At 34.1% G+C, this 14,587-nt stretch overlaps 1 pseudogene; it reads right to left on the bottom strand.

Annotated features, from left to right (window-relative positions):
* Positions 1-2,864: 2,864 nt before the first annotated feature.
* Positions 2,865-5,701, bottom strand: LOC148804361 (uncharacterized; annotated as a pseudogene).
* Between the last annotated feature and the right edge of the window lie 8,886 nt (positions 5,702-14,587).

Below are 14,587 nucleotides of genomic sequence, written 5' to 3' on the forward strand. Positions count from 1 at the left end.
GTATTCATTTCCTCTTATTTGTTTGATCTTATTCTGCCGCTATAAATTTCCCTGTAATAGGGTTAATCCCATGTTCTTGTGGGTTAAATGGTTAAGATTCTTCAAACTTGGTTTCTGTTCTTCATTTTTACAAATTACAACTACCCCCTTTTCCCCGGCGGCCCTTTTTCCTCGGTTAATTTTCTTCTCTTCTGATTGCTAGACCGGCAAGACTTCCATTGAATAAAAATAACCGTTCAAAGTCCTATTGTCTACCTTTAATATATTTTTTGCTGATTTCAGTAGAATTTGTAAAAATAATTTCCAATCCTTTTCTTACTGTCCTGTTCCATTTGACTGTTTCTTTTTGCCTGTACCATTTTTGAGTTCCTGATGTTTGTTTTTCATTTCTGATTTGAAAGACAATATGAAAGAACCAGAGATGCTCAACCCAGAGAGAGTACACTATTTATTATGATGAATCTTCATTATTGTTGCTTTCACATACAAGTAGAAATGTAGAATTGGTAAGTAATGATAATTCAATTGTTGCCAGAACCGAGGACTTGACGGTGGATAGCAACATCTACAGACTACAACGATGAAAGCCAGGCCGGTTTGCTGTCGACCTTGGAGCTGGAGAGCTTGGATAGACCCTAGCAAATGACAGATCATAAAGCCAGGGACTTTTGGTATACAAAGCTGAACAATGATCACTGCGTTTGTTAAATGATCGGAAATGCAATCAGATGAGCAAAAGAATCTGTTCTAGATGCATTCTTTTCAAGCTGAAACACTGTTTCTGCAAATGGGAAATTATCTGTACCTTAACAATTTATCAATACATAATAGCAAGGAACCCATTTAACATATCAAGAAATAAAATGATCCAACAAGTTTATATTTGCTTTGTGACTTCAAATTTGTATTTTTCGTATCCCCGCTAAAAAATTAGAATGATCTCCTGATACAGCATTTCCTCTTGACCTTCCAGGATTAGTTGACTTGAAAGCTGACTTTCCTTCTTGTTTTGTCAGGGGTTCAGAGATAAGTTGGGCAAGACAAGTTAACCAAAGGCCTCGTTTGGTTCGCAGGAATAGGGGTCTGGAATCGGAATCGAAATGGGTATTCCAATTCCAACCGTTTGGTTGGGCGGAATAGGAATTCCATTCCCATTCCTGCTATGGCATTCTCCTATTTGAGGGAATGACCATCCCCTGCCCCTCCCTTAGAAATGAAATCCCATTCGTGCTGATTTCAATTATCATGCCCATTCCTGTCTAAACCAAACAGACTATGAGAATAAATCATTCTTATTGGTTCTGATTCCAATTCCAGCTCCGAACCAAACTGACCCTTAGGTATGACAATACTATTCCGAACCCAATAGTTTACACCACTGGATTCTACCATTGCAAATGCTACAATACAACATTAATTGCACATATTGTTAGTGGAAGACAGAGGCCTATCCCTTTTTGCAACAAGAGCTTAGAGAATTATCTACTGATTTCAATAACACGTTTTTTCCTAAGGCTGTGTTTAGTTGCAATGCAACTAAATTTGTATTGATGCAAAACTATGGCAGCGCAAATGATGAGTGTAAATTCTGGCTTATTTTTGTTTCAAATTTTAGCAATTTTGTTTGGTTGCAGTACAAATGAAGTAAATTAAGACATGAAGTATAATAAGTTAAATCCAAAACAAAATTGAATGAGAATTTGCATCTTTTTTACATTTGCACTTCCATGCATTTGTACTAGTGCAAATAAAACTTTACTGCAACTAAAAACAACCTAAGGCTCAGTTTGAGAGGAGTACAAATACAAATATGTACATAATACATATTTGTATTATTATTTGTAAATACATAATAATTACGAAAATTTTTTAATAATTAATAAATAACATGTTTAAAATAATAAAAACCAATTACTCATCATTAAAAAATAATAAAATGATTAAAATTTAATAAAAAATAATAGTTATAATAATATTGAACTAATGCGAACGAGAAATAATTAAATACATAATAATAATGCTGATGGAGATGAACATTTTGTATAGTTTTCATGTAATGTAACTGTTAGAAACAAAAGACAAATGGTGAATTAGGTTTTTGGCCAAATAAAAGTGTTTGGTATATCAGTATATGCCTTTGAATGTCAATACAACTTGCTCCACTGCATTATGAAATGTAAGGGTGCGGGTCGTCATGGGATGGGCTGGGTTTAGGGTCAACCCAGGTCCAAAAATTAGGCTAACACTTGAGCTGGACTGAGCCTGCCTGAGGTTAAGCCCGATTTGATACATTCAGGTTGGTCTTGGGCCAGGCTCGGGGGTTGGTCAATTAGTCTACATTGGAATTTGGAATACATGTGTGTATATATTTATGTATTGCAAAATGCATGCAACTATGCATAATTGTATATAAGGCTCAGTTTGAAAGGAGTATAAATACAAATATGTAGATTGCAAAATTTTATATTTTATATTATTTTGTATATATTTGTATTTGTACTATTTTCAAATTGAGCTTAAAGTTTGGAAAGAATATAAATACAAATATATAAAATGCAAATATTAAGGTTAGAAATACAATATAAAAATATAATTTTTGGATAAATCAAATTTTGTGTACCCAAAATGGCTTCAGCTTGGTTGTATATAAATATATTCTAAGTGTTTTATGAGAGATTGTAGTTGATGGGGCAGCCCTCCAATATGTATTGAACAGTTTATAAATTCCTTTTGCTAGGTTAGGCTAAGGTCGAAGAGGAAGATGAATAGAAAAGGGAGAAGTAAACCAAATGGATTAGATTTTCATACAGGGCTTTTTAAAAAAAGATTAGATTTTTCACACGGGCCTTTTGGTAAAAGACTTACATATCTTATCTATTGACCCCGCTGGATTTAAATATACTAAATTTTAGGGAAATTGTCTAAAATCCATCATCATGTGAGATTTTATTTTTTAAAACTCATCATCTAAACACCTTAAAATTCAATGACCCAAGTTGTCGAAATCAACTTAAATGCATGTTTCATGACTAAACAGCCCCTGAATAGTGTGTAATTCGTATCTGACTTTGCTAAAGTCATGCCTGCGCCACAGGCTTGTTTCACTACGAAGAGCCCTTTTGAACTCTAGCATTAATCCCTTGGTCACATAATACGATCTTTCCGGCGACCTTCTCCGGTATTAAAGTACCAACCATGCAAAGATTCTCATTTGTAACGTTGGTTGCGTTACCAGTGTAGATGAACTCCATTAAGGAATCTGGTAATGGTTTTCCACTATAAAGCGACACGTCGGAGAAGTTTTTCCCGTTTTCAAGGCTAACGTAAGCCGGGAAGTCGCGGTCCAATGTGTCCGCACCTATGGTAGTTATCCAAGGAGCTACATTCGACAAGCAGCTGTAATAATTCGGACCGGCGTTTCCAGCAGAGCAAGAGACGAGTATTCCTCGCTCCATAGCCGCAGATGCTCCGACGGCAACACTATCATTGTAATAATCAGCAATTCCGCCACCGAGAGACATGGATATAACGTTAACTCCATCATCGATGGCTTTTTCCATCGCGGCCAAGATATCGGTGCTGAAGCAATCGCCAGTCCAGCATACTTTGTAGAAAGCAACTGGGGACGGGTCCGAGTCCCTTGCCGTCGAAGTTGGCACAACTATTCACTGTAAGAGACAAATCTGCCCAGCTTAATGGTCGGTGGTTCAATCAAATGGCTTCTGCAGTGTATCAAGCATTCAAGCCCTCCTCTTTTAATGTGAAACAGACAAGTTTTTGTTTTTAATAGTTTTTAAAAGCTAGAGTCGTACCAGAAATCAATATCTCTTTACTCTATCTTGGGGAAAATCTGCTTCATTGCAACCCAGTGTTCTTAATCTTCAGTTTCTCTGAATTCAAAAATGTAAAAACCAGAGGAAGAAGATTTATGAAATAAGCTATCGATCAATTCTTCTCACCACAAATTTACATTCCCGAAACAGTTCAATAAAAGTAAAAAAAAAAATAAAAAGAAAAAGAAAATGAAAATTTACGACTCTAATCTCTCCTCCTCTTCCTCCAAGGAGAGCTCACATCCATTTAAGCACTCCTCTCATACTCAGAAACCAACCCAAAACCTGAAATACGAGCTTTCCACACCATGCATCGACATTTTTTTTTTCTTTGTGATAAGAAAGAAAAATTTGAACAAAGCTCATTGGCTCTGCTCTTGTGTCTCTCTGTTTCCTGTTTTGTTCTCGTCATGGTTACTCGCCTTGGCTTTCTCAGTATTCTCTGATTTCTCTCCGACATGATTCTGTATTTCTGTTGTGATCATCCTTGTTTTTGCTATTATCTATGAATGTAGAAGCCTTGCTCGAGATGGGTGTCGCCAAGAAATTGGAATTTTGATGGCTTCACCGGCCTTCTCGTCCCTGTTCTCTGCATCCCTCTCACCGCCTTCTCCCCCTTCCAAACTGCCCAAAGAGCTTCTCGTAGGAACAGGCGAGGATCAGTAGAGCAGAAGCTATAAGACCCAACATGGCCGCCAAGCCCCCAAAGAGGTACAACACCGGAGAGTGCCATGGCGAGTGCTGGCCCGCTCCAGCCGCCGTTGACTTCGGTGCTAACGTTGTCGTGGCTGTGAATCCAGTGGCCACTCTGGTAGTTGTGCCAAAGGTATCACCTGTGTCTAAAACTCCGACGATCACTTCACTGGTCGAGTCAGATTGGGGGAACAATCCCTCGTTCTTATCTAATCCGAGGAACTCTGGCGCCCGAGTAGTGTGAAGCTCGTATTTGGGTAAAATAGTAAATTAATGATGCCCGTTAGTGAAGTTACCATATTATCTCACTGACACGGTGAGTTTTGAACATTTAAAAAAATTATGATGAAAACTTTTGCATTTCATGCCCTACCAATAACTGAGAGGGTGCATAAGCTTTTCAAATACCCATATGCCATAATAATCCATGAACAGAATATCAAATGAAGTCGAATTGCTACAAAAATGTAAAGGAAAGATAATATCCAACAACCTAAACTCCAAAAAACAAAACCCATATATAGAAAAATTGTGGCAACATGCAAAGCACGACATTATCTTCATCAGTGATGAATGAATGTAGGAATCAAAATTTAGAAGATCTATTAACACCTCGGGCTAACTACTTGTAAATATAGACTAAAATTGTTCGACAAATAATTCTTGAGTTTGCAAAGGACCACGTACCATCATCACACTTGATACCTTCCACCGCTTTCCTTAAACGATGTTGAATGATATATAAATGAAAAAATCTTATGTTTTTGTCTCCTTTCACGCAACCAAAACTCTCTTGATCTCTGCTTCCAAAGTAACTCTTAACGTGCTTGCAATTAAAATTTGAGGCTCAGAAATAAAAAATCATAATTACGTAGAGCTCAAAAATTTGAATTCAACGATATCAAGATCATCTAAATCTGATATTGTTTACTCCTTTATTCTAAAACTCAAAGTTGGAATCGATTCTGATTGTCCGATCGGAGTCATTTTGATCATGAACCTAATTTCACATCAAATTAGAAATTCAAAAGTTTCAAATTCGACAATACCAAGATCACTCGAATCCGACACTGTTTTCCCCTTACAATACCAAGATCACTTGAATTCGGCACTGTTTGCCCCTTCATCTTAAGACTCGAAATCGGAACCGATTCCGATTGTCCAATTAGAGTCATTTTGATCATGAACATCATTTTATATCAAATCAAAAATCCAAAACCATAGGTATGTAGAGCCCAAAAATCCAAATCCAACGACACCAAGATCACCCAAATCTGACACCGTTTATCCCTTCATCTTAAGATCTAAAGTCGGAATCAATTCCGATCGTCTAATCAGTGTCATTTTGATCTTAAACCTCATTGCATATTAAATTAGGAATCCAAAATCATAAGTATATATCTCCCAAAAATCCAAATACAACAAAACCAAAATCACCCAAATTCGACACCGTTTACCCCTTCATCTCAAGACCCAAAGTTGGAACCAATTTCGATCGTCTAATCATAATCTTTTTTTATCATGAACCTTATGCCACGTGAAATCTAAAATCCAACCTTATATATGGATAGATCTCGAAATTATGAATTCAACGGTACCAAGATCATCCAATTTTGACACCGTTAACCCCTCCATCTTGAGACCCAAATCTAGATTCAATCTGGGCCTTCCGTTGGAACCCTCTTCACTACAACTTCAAACCTAGGGCACCACGACCAAACCTTTCTCTCAACCTCTATAACCATCTTAAAATCCAAAATTTGACCAGATATGAGCCTCCAATCAATCAAGCCAGTCACATAAACTTAAAATGTCTAATTTAGGTAAATTGATGAAATCTTTCACACCATGTCTTGATTGATTGAGAGGATCTCTCCCATAGGTGTCTTGACAGCCCATTCTCTCAATCTCTCTTCAAAAACCCTTTACCTCATTTTTTGATCTCCCTTGTTTCCTATCTCAGCCCTCCATTCCCCTCTCAAAAATCTATAAATGCCCCCCTTTCTCACATTCAAGATACATAATCTAACTTAAGGAGAGAATTCTACCTTCATTAGCCTAGAGAATACCCCTCCCCTTTACGTCCCAAACAGCCCTTGCCTTCATCCACTCACGTCCAAGGCCTTCCCCTCTCACTCTCCAATATCCCTAGAATCCCCCCATACCAATATTACTATCAAAGATCCCCCTAGATTATATTTATGTCCATAAAGTGAAGCATGAAACATTCTTGAAGCAACAATAGTGCAACAGAATTACAATCATAAAACAACTATCCTACATCTTTTGAGCCACATAACAAAGGTCTTTGACCTCCCAAATAACTAGGAATTCATCTTAGAATCAGAGATTTATTCTTGGTGCAAAAGGTTTTCAACAGTGTGCATTAAGGGCAACAACCTAGATTAACATTGATTCAAAATTTGCAAGTTGTTGCAAGGAAATCATTTCCGAGGTATGATAGTTTCTTTTTTACCGTTCAACCAATTTAGTTCATTTTTTATTTCAGTTATATCTCTTTTTTTTTTGATAAATATAGTTACATCTTCTTTTTATATTTAATATTTTGATTCTTATAAATAGTTTAGTTGGAATCTCTTTATTCATATTAGTAAGTAGATGGTGATAATGATAGTAATAATGTATCCAAATTTTTCTATAAATATGTATTTTATTTTTAAATGCTTTTTGTTTTTTATTATTAATCGGATACATATTGCAAAATCCAAATATGATTATATAAACACTTCATCTAAATATGTGAGAATTGGATCAAGTTGTGAAATTTTAAGTATCATTAATTGGTCTACCAACTTGGCTAGATTCTTCTTTTTATATATATTTTTTTGTATTTTTTCTATTCATTTATCAAAGAAATGTAAGATTTAAATAAAGGGAATTGAATGAGATGAAAAGTAGTAGTACAATTTACAATTTAAACCTTACAATTAAATAGGGACTAAATCTTATTTATATTTTTAATAGTACTGTAAAAATAGAATTATAGATGCGTTCACATAATCTTTTTTATATTTTTCTGCAAAAATAATTACGATATGTCACACTTATTTTTTGTTTAATATGATAATTAATTAACATTATACCTATAAATGTTTTTTGCAACATTTATGTATTTTTATATTTTATTAATTTTTATTATTTATTTATGAAATTAAATGTTAACACATTTGACCCAAAAGTTGAACTATTGATCTTTGTCAAATAGTAAAATAATTTCATTTTTAGTCAGTTCTAAAGTATGTATATTATTTTCATTATCAATAAAAATAATTATTGTTTATTGCACCTATTTTTTTAATTTGATTAATAAAATATCATTAATGTGTCTAATTTTTATACATTTTGGTAATTTTCTGTATTTATTTCTATTTTAAAAAATTTATTACCTAACTATGACTATATAGGTTTATCAATTTGATTCAGATGGTTGAATTGCTTAGCCACCACTTTGATAAAGAATGGTTTTGTTTTTTAGTCAATTTTAAAATATATGGCTTCATATTGTTAAAAATATTGATATAACTTAAATAACTTATTGGTAAAAAATAACTTAAATATAGGATTTAATAGGAGAAAATGGGAGTTAATACCTTTAAGTATAAGACTTAATGAAAGGATATTAAATAAGGTGGAAAGTAATAATTGAATTTATATTTTCAACCCTTACAATCAAAGATGTAATAAATAGACAAATATGGGCATTTTGGTAGCCATCAAAAGTTGGCATTAAAATTGTAACAAATTGACTTTCATACCTTTTGTCAAACAAAGAAATAGAGGGTAATTTTAGTTCAACATATATATATATATATATATATATATATATATATATATATATATATATTATTTTGTTCATTTTTCAAAAAAATGTAAAGTTTAAATAGAGGGAATTGAATGAGGTGAAAAGTAGTAGTTCAACTGGCAATTTAAACCTTGTAATTAAATAGAAACTAAATTAAAAAAAATGAGTATCTTTTGAGTATTTTAGTCAATGTTTTAAAATGGGACAAGATCGGACAGTTGAACCGTTTGCCCCAGGAAATGGTCAGGTCATCGATTCCATTTTGGCCTCAAACCGCTATTTTACCAAAAAAAAAATGTTGAAATGGTCAGGGAACTGCTGATCCAAATGGTTTAACCGTTAAAATGTTCGACACGATTAACAATTCTCATGTTGCTTTCAAACTAATTCCAATTTTTTTTATTTTAATAATATAAATTAGAAAATAAAAAAATGATAAAAGAAACTTTCATATCTCAAAATCTTGTTCAATTATTCCTAATAGCCAAAACTAGTTAGGGTTTTTAGTTATTCCATTTTGATTTTGAGTTTTCTCATTTCTATGATTCTTTTTAAGTTGTAACAAAAAAAAAATGCAACTCTAATGAAGAAATTGAAAAATCGATGCAAGAGATAAGAGATTAAGCATCAATCTTATATTATAATCTAGGATACTCTAATGAAGCAAATGTTATAGGATGAGAGATTAAGAAGATGACAAATAGTATTGTACCCGTGGTGATAATGAACAAGAATATGGCTGCTGCTGTCAATTCCTTCTTCTTAGGGCAAATAATTATACAACAATGCTCGATGAACATTGTGACAACCACCTCCGATGATGCCTCATTTTCTTCTTCTTCTCTTTCTTTTTTTTCTCACTTCTCAACTTTAACCAGTTGCCTCCTTCTTAGGGATGATCATTTCAGTTCATCCCAACTCGAAAATTTTGGGCTTGGACCAAGGTTTTGTTCAGGCCTAGCCCGGCCCACATATATTTAAATATACACATTTTGTGTATAATGTGTGTGTAGATATATGTACATTATTTTATATATAAATATTATAATATAACATGTATAATTTATACTATATATAATATTTTATATTATATAATGTATAAAATAAATTTATATGCATGTTATATGTCAATTAACATAAAATATTATATATGTAATGTTTTATATATGAAGGACATAGTTTCGACCCAGTCAAGGCTCCCATTACCTGGGCTAGGGCTTATGTTTTAGGCCCGAAACCCTGAGCCAACTTGGGCCTGGGCCTAGGCTATAGCCCTTATTATAAGTGCAAACCTGGCTTAGCTTGGCCCGCCCCATGATTACCCCTACTCTTTCTCAAAATCTCACACTCACCTCTCATAATAATGTATAGATATGGTGGACTTAACCTAATCCTAACCTAATGGTCAAAATAAAAAGTTACATTATATTTTACGTCTTACTAGTTTAACCCACTCAAATTAGACGGTTGAACCATTAACTCAAAAACCGAAAGCCAAATCGGTTGTATTTCTGGGTCAATTTTTAAAACTTTGATTTTAGCCAAAAGAAAGTTCCACAATCTTATTTGTATTTTAATAGTAGTGTAAAATATAGAATTATAGATGTGTTCAAAATTTTCTAATTTTTTTTTTTGTATTTTTGTGTGTAAAAATAATTCTAATATGTCACACTTACTTTTTGTTTAATATGATAAATACATGATATTATACATGTGCTTGAATATTTTCTGTTTGGAAAAAATTTATGCATTTTTATATTTCATTTTTGGTCAGTTCTAAATTATATATTTCATTTTCAATATCAATAAAAATAATTTTGCTTATTACACTTATTCTTTTAATTTGATTAATGAGATGTCATTAATGTGTCTAATTTTTCTACATTTTTTTATAATTTTCTAAATTTATTTCTATTTTAAAAATTTTATTACCTAACTATGACTTCATAGGTTGACTAATTTGATTCAGATTGTTGAATTGCTTAGCCACCACTTGAATAAAGAATGATTTTATTTTTGAGTCAGTTTTAAAACATAGGGGTTTATATTGTTAAAATATTTATATAGATCTAATTAGTAGCATTTATTAGTGAAAAATAACTTAATATATAGGGTTTAATAAGAAAAAATGATATTTAATACCTTAAGTATAAGACTTAATGAGAGGGGATTAATTGCAGTGGAATGTAACAATTGAATTTACATTTTCAACCCTTACAATTAGAGATGCATTAAATACGTTAATATGGTCATTATAGTAGCCATTAAAGCTGACATTAAAACTAAAATCAAATGACTTTTATACCCTTCTCAAACAAAGAAATAGAGGGTAATTTTAGTTCAAAAAATGTTTCTCACTATATTCACACTTTTATATATGGTATATATTAGATTATTTTCTTCACATTTTCTTTTCTTAGTTTTTTTAGCATTAAAATTTGTAGGAATCAATCTTCCACTTCAATTTATAGCAATTTTTCATGCATTCTTTGTTTTCTAGACATGTAATTCAACTAGGAATAGTTGTTTCATTTAAGAATTACAATTGGCACTAGCATTGTTTCGTATGGTGGTTACAATCCTCACCCACCTGATAGCATGCTTTAACATTAAAAGTTTTACCAAAACTTATTTTCACCATCCTCCTCTCCCACTTATATTCATTGTATCTTTTTTTCTAGATCAACCCTATGCATAATTATTTGTTTGTTCTATTAGGATTCTAGCCTTGCCAACCTATAACAGTGCTATTTCGATTAGGTACACTAATTAGATCCATAGTTTCCAACAACTTAACTCTTTTTATTTTTGCAATAACAGTCCCATTATTCTTTCCATTAGATTCATTCTATTTGTTTCTTTTACCTTTTAGTCATCCCTTAGATCGTAAAGTCCTAGTGTTCATCTCCATCGCATCATCTAGTCAAAATCCATTACCTAAACTAGTTTTTAGTCATTCTTACATTAGTATAGAATAATTAAAATAACCCTCAATCTATTTTTGCATTTAAAAATCTTCTCACTTAGTTTTTTTACATGTTTTTAGTAAAACACATGACACTTGCTTTTTACTATTCCAACATACATCTTTTCCTTTTGGCACTCCTTGGCATTTAACTTCCATAATTCATGTATGCTTATTTTTCTTAAATCTCTCACTCTTAATAGATCAAATTACTAGAATTATAACGTTTTGTTATTCTCTTGCTATCACAATGTGTGTTAATTTTTTATACTTTTGGAAAGCCCAAAATTATTAAAATTTCATTGGAAATTGGTGAAGTAGAGGTCGATTTAACAGGTCATGTGTGGGTGTCTAACTCCTTCCTATACCGTACATGGGTCTTCGAACCCATCAAATCTCATCCCCATTGGGTCTAAGAGTCACCAAGAAAATAAAAATGTTTTTCTTGAAAATTCTTGGGTTTTCCTAAATTTTTCATTCAAAAGAAAATTTGGTGGCAACTCCAATCAATGTTCCACCGTCCTCCCTCCGGGTAGGGTAGCCACACCATGAATCAATTACAACATTTTTACAACGATTGTCATGAAGCCACATAGATTCAAACTACAAATATGAATGTTTAGGCTGGTAATATCCAACTGTATCTAACAACAATGCACAATGATCCGATTCAATTGCAGGAAGGTAATATATAGTTGGAAACAATTCATACCATTCAACACTAACCAAAGCCTAGTCCAATCTTTCACTCACATTTGCCCTCCCAACTCTCCCATTATACCATGTGAACGGGTTACCTAAACACCCAAGGTCAGTTAATTTGCAACACTCTTGAATATTTGCTAGAGGATAAGCTAGCCCAGTACCATGACGCCCTCCTCTCTTCTCTTCAGGGGTGGAGATTGCATTGTAATCCCCAATACTAAGCCAAGGACCTAGATGATTAGCAGCAACTCTCTCTGAAAGACCCTAAATAACACTTTTGTTACATCTTTTTGGATCACTTTAAACTCTTGTGAGAAACTACTTAAACTCTAAAGGTGAATTGTCCACCATTCTCGCAACCGTACACTTATCCTAGTAAAGAATCTTAATGTCAACATCTTCCCGCCACCTTACCCACAACCCACCACTCCAACCTGTTGATGGAACTATACAATGGTTATCAAAACCCAACCATTGAAGAACTCTTCTCCCTTACATCTCAAAAGCCATTGATTCACAAACAAAGAGAAAGTCAACATGATGCCCCCTGGTAAATGCACTTAGCTCCTAAATTATAGAGGAGCACTCGATAACTCTACAATTCCAAATAGAAATTCTCATTGAGCACCGAGGGGTTGTTCTAGGACAATCCCGATAGCCCTTTGATTAGTAACATCCACACTAATACTATGTGTATTCTCCATCAATTTAGACATAGCCACAATATTGACACTATCATCTAAAAGCAATTTTCTCTTCTTCGCCCCTACCACCAAACCAAACTAGTATTAAATGTTATAATAGGCAAGGTTCAAATATCGATACGTATCGGGCTGTATCAACTGATACATATCGTATCGAGGGCTTCCCAATAGACCCCTCTGAACCAGATTTAAAAAAAAAAACTAAAAAAATAAAGAAACAACTACCGATAAACTTCGATACGCCTCTACCAACGTAATGGGTGTATCAATATTTTGAACATTGATAATAGGTGGATATCTGTTAATGGTTTCAACAAGTGTATAGTTATAAACATTCTCCATAGTAGTAGTTACATCCATGCCACTACAATTACAACCGTCAACATATATGCAACTACCAACAACCCCCTTCTCCCCCACAACACCATTAAACACTAGAAACTATTGCCTTTATGACAACCTTTCACCACCCACTACAACTCTTGCCTTTGCATTCCTACTTTCGTGTATGGGGTGATGATTGGAAATATTGGATTTCCTTCCATTAGATGACCACCTAAATGCACTTGGTGAATGTGAAGTTGCACCACCTATCTCTACCTATAGCCACGAGCCAAATTGCAAAGGTTCTGTAACTACAACTCTAGTGTCACCAACAACTTCATGATCAACTTTGTCTCTACAATGCTTCTCATCATGTCCTATCTTGCCACAAAAATAACAAAAAAGGTGGCAAGCATTCATATTTCACATTCACCCATAGCAAAGACTTATCATGCCTATTCACCGAGACTTTCTATTTCAAAGGCTAAAGAATATTAATTTCAACCCAAATAGGCACATGACTGGTCCAACACTTTTGCAACTCCAAATAATTATTTGGGACAACCCTACCAATATGAGTTGCAATCCTCTTACCCACACATTTAAGACGAAAATCCAATGGGAGTTCATGTAACTGAATAGTAAAATTAGTTTTTTTGTAAAATCCAACTCTTCCATTAAAATTCCAGATACCCACCTCTTAAGAACTAGTAACAGACTAAGAATATCCCAAGGTCCCCTCTCCAAAACAAAGCATATATCAATCTCATGTTCAAAGAAGAATAGGTACAATCCTTCCGGAGTGTTTTCAACCATCACCTTCATTGTAAGTCCTTAGGTTTTGAGATGCATAATCTTCACAGCCATTGGATTCACCACCTTCTCCCTAATGGTCCGTTTGGTTTGTGCAATTGGGATGGGAAAATAGGAATATTCTTCAAAGATTCTTATTTTCTTAGGTTTGGTTTGGGTGAAAGGGTGAGACGTGACAAGAACACACGTCTCAATTTTTGGGACACAAGGTCTCACCAAATAGGTGCGACCTCACTTAGAAAGGAAGCTGAGTGAGGAAATTTCATCAAGGAAGGCAATTGAGCATTGTTTTCTTCTCAGACGTCGTCCAACGGTTTACTCACCGGCGCCCTCTCCAGTTTTCATTGCCATAAAACGGCTTTTGGCGTCTACCTATTCTAGATATGGCGTCGTTCTTCCATCGCCGTTCTTCCACCATCGTCGTCGCCACCACCACCACAAAAACTGCCGAGGTACTGGGTTGAGAAAAAATTGGTCTTTCTTCCACTGATAACTTTCATTTCTTCTCCCTTTTACAAATTGGTTTCATCAACCAAACACAGGTGACAGGGTTGAGAAAAAAAATTCCCTTCTCATCCCATCCCATCTCATCTCATCCTTCCTCAGCAACCAAATGGATCCTAAAGACCTTTCCTACTAAACATTTCTCCCACTTTTCATTGTCACCATCTCTACACAACTCTTCTACATCCACCCCTTCCTCTATACAACCAACCTTTGTAAGCCC

The sequence above is a fragment of the Nelumbo nucifera genome, chromosome 1, assembly GCF_055504915.1.
Source record: "Nelumbo nucifera cultivar China Antique chromosome 1, China Antique-T2T, whole genome shotgun sequence".
Lineage (NCBI taxonomy): Eukaryota > Viridiplantae > Streptophyta > Magnoliopsida > Proteales > Nelumbonaceae > Nelumbo > Nelumbo nucifera.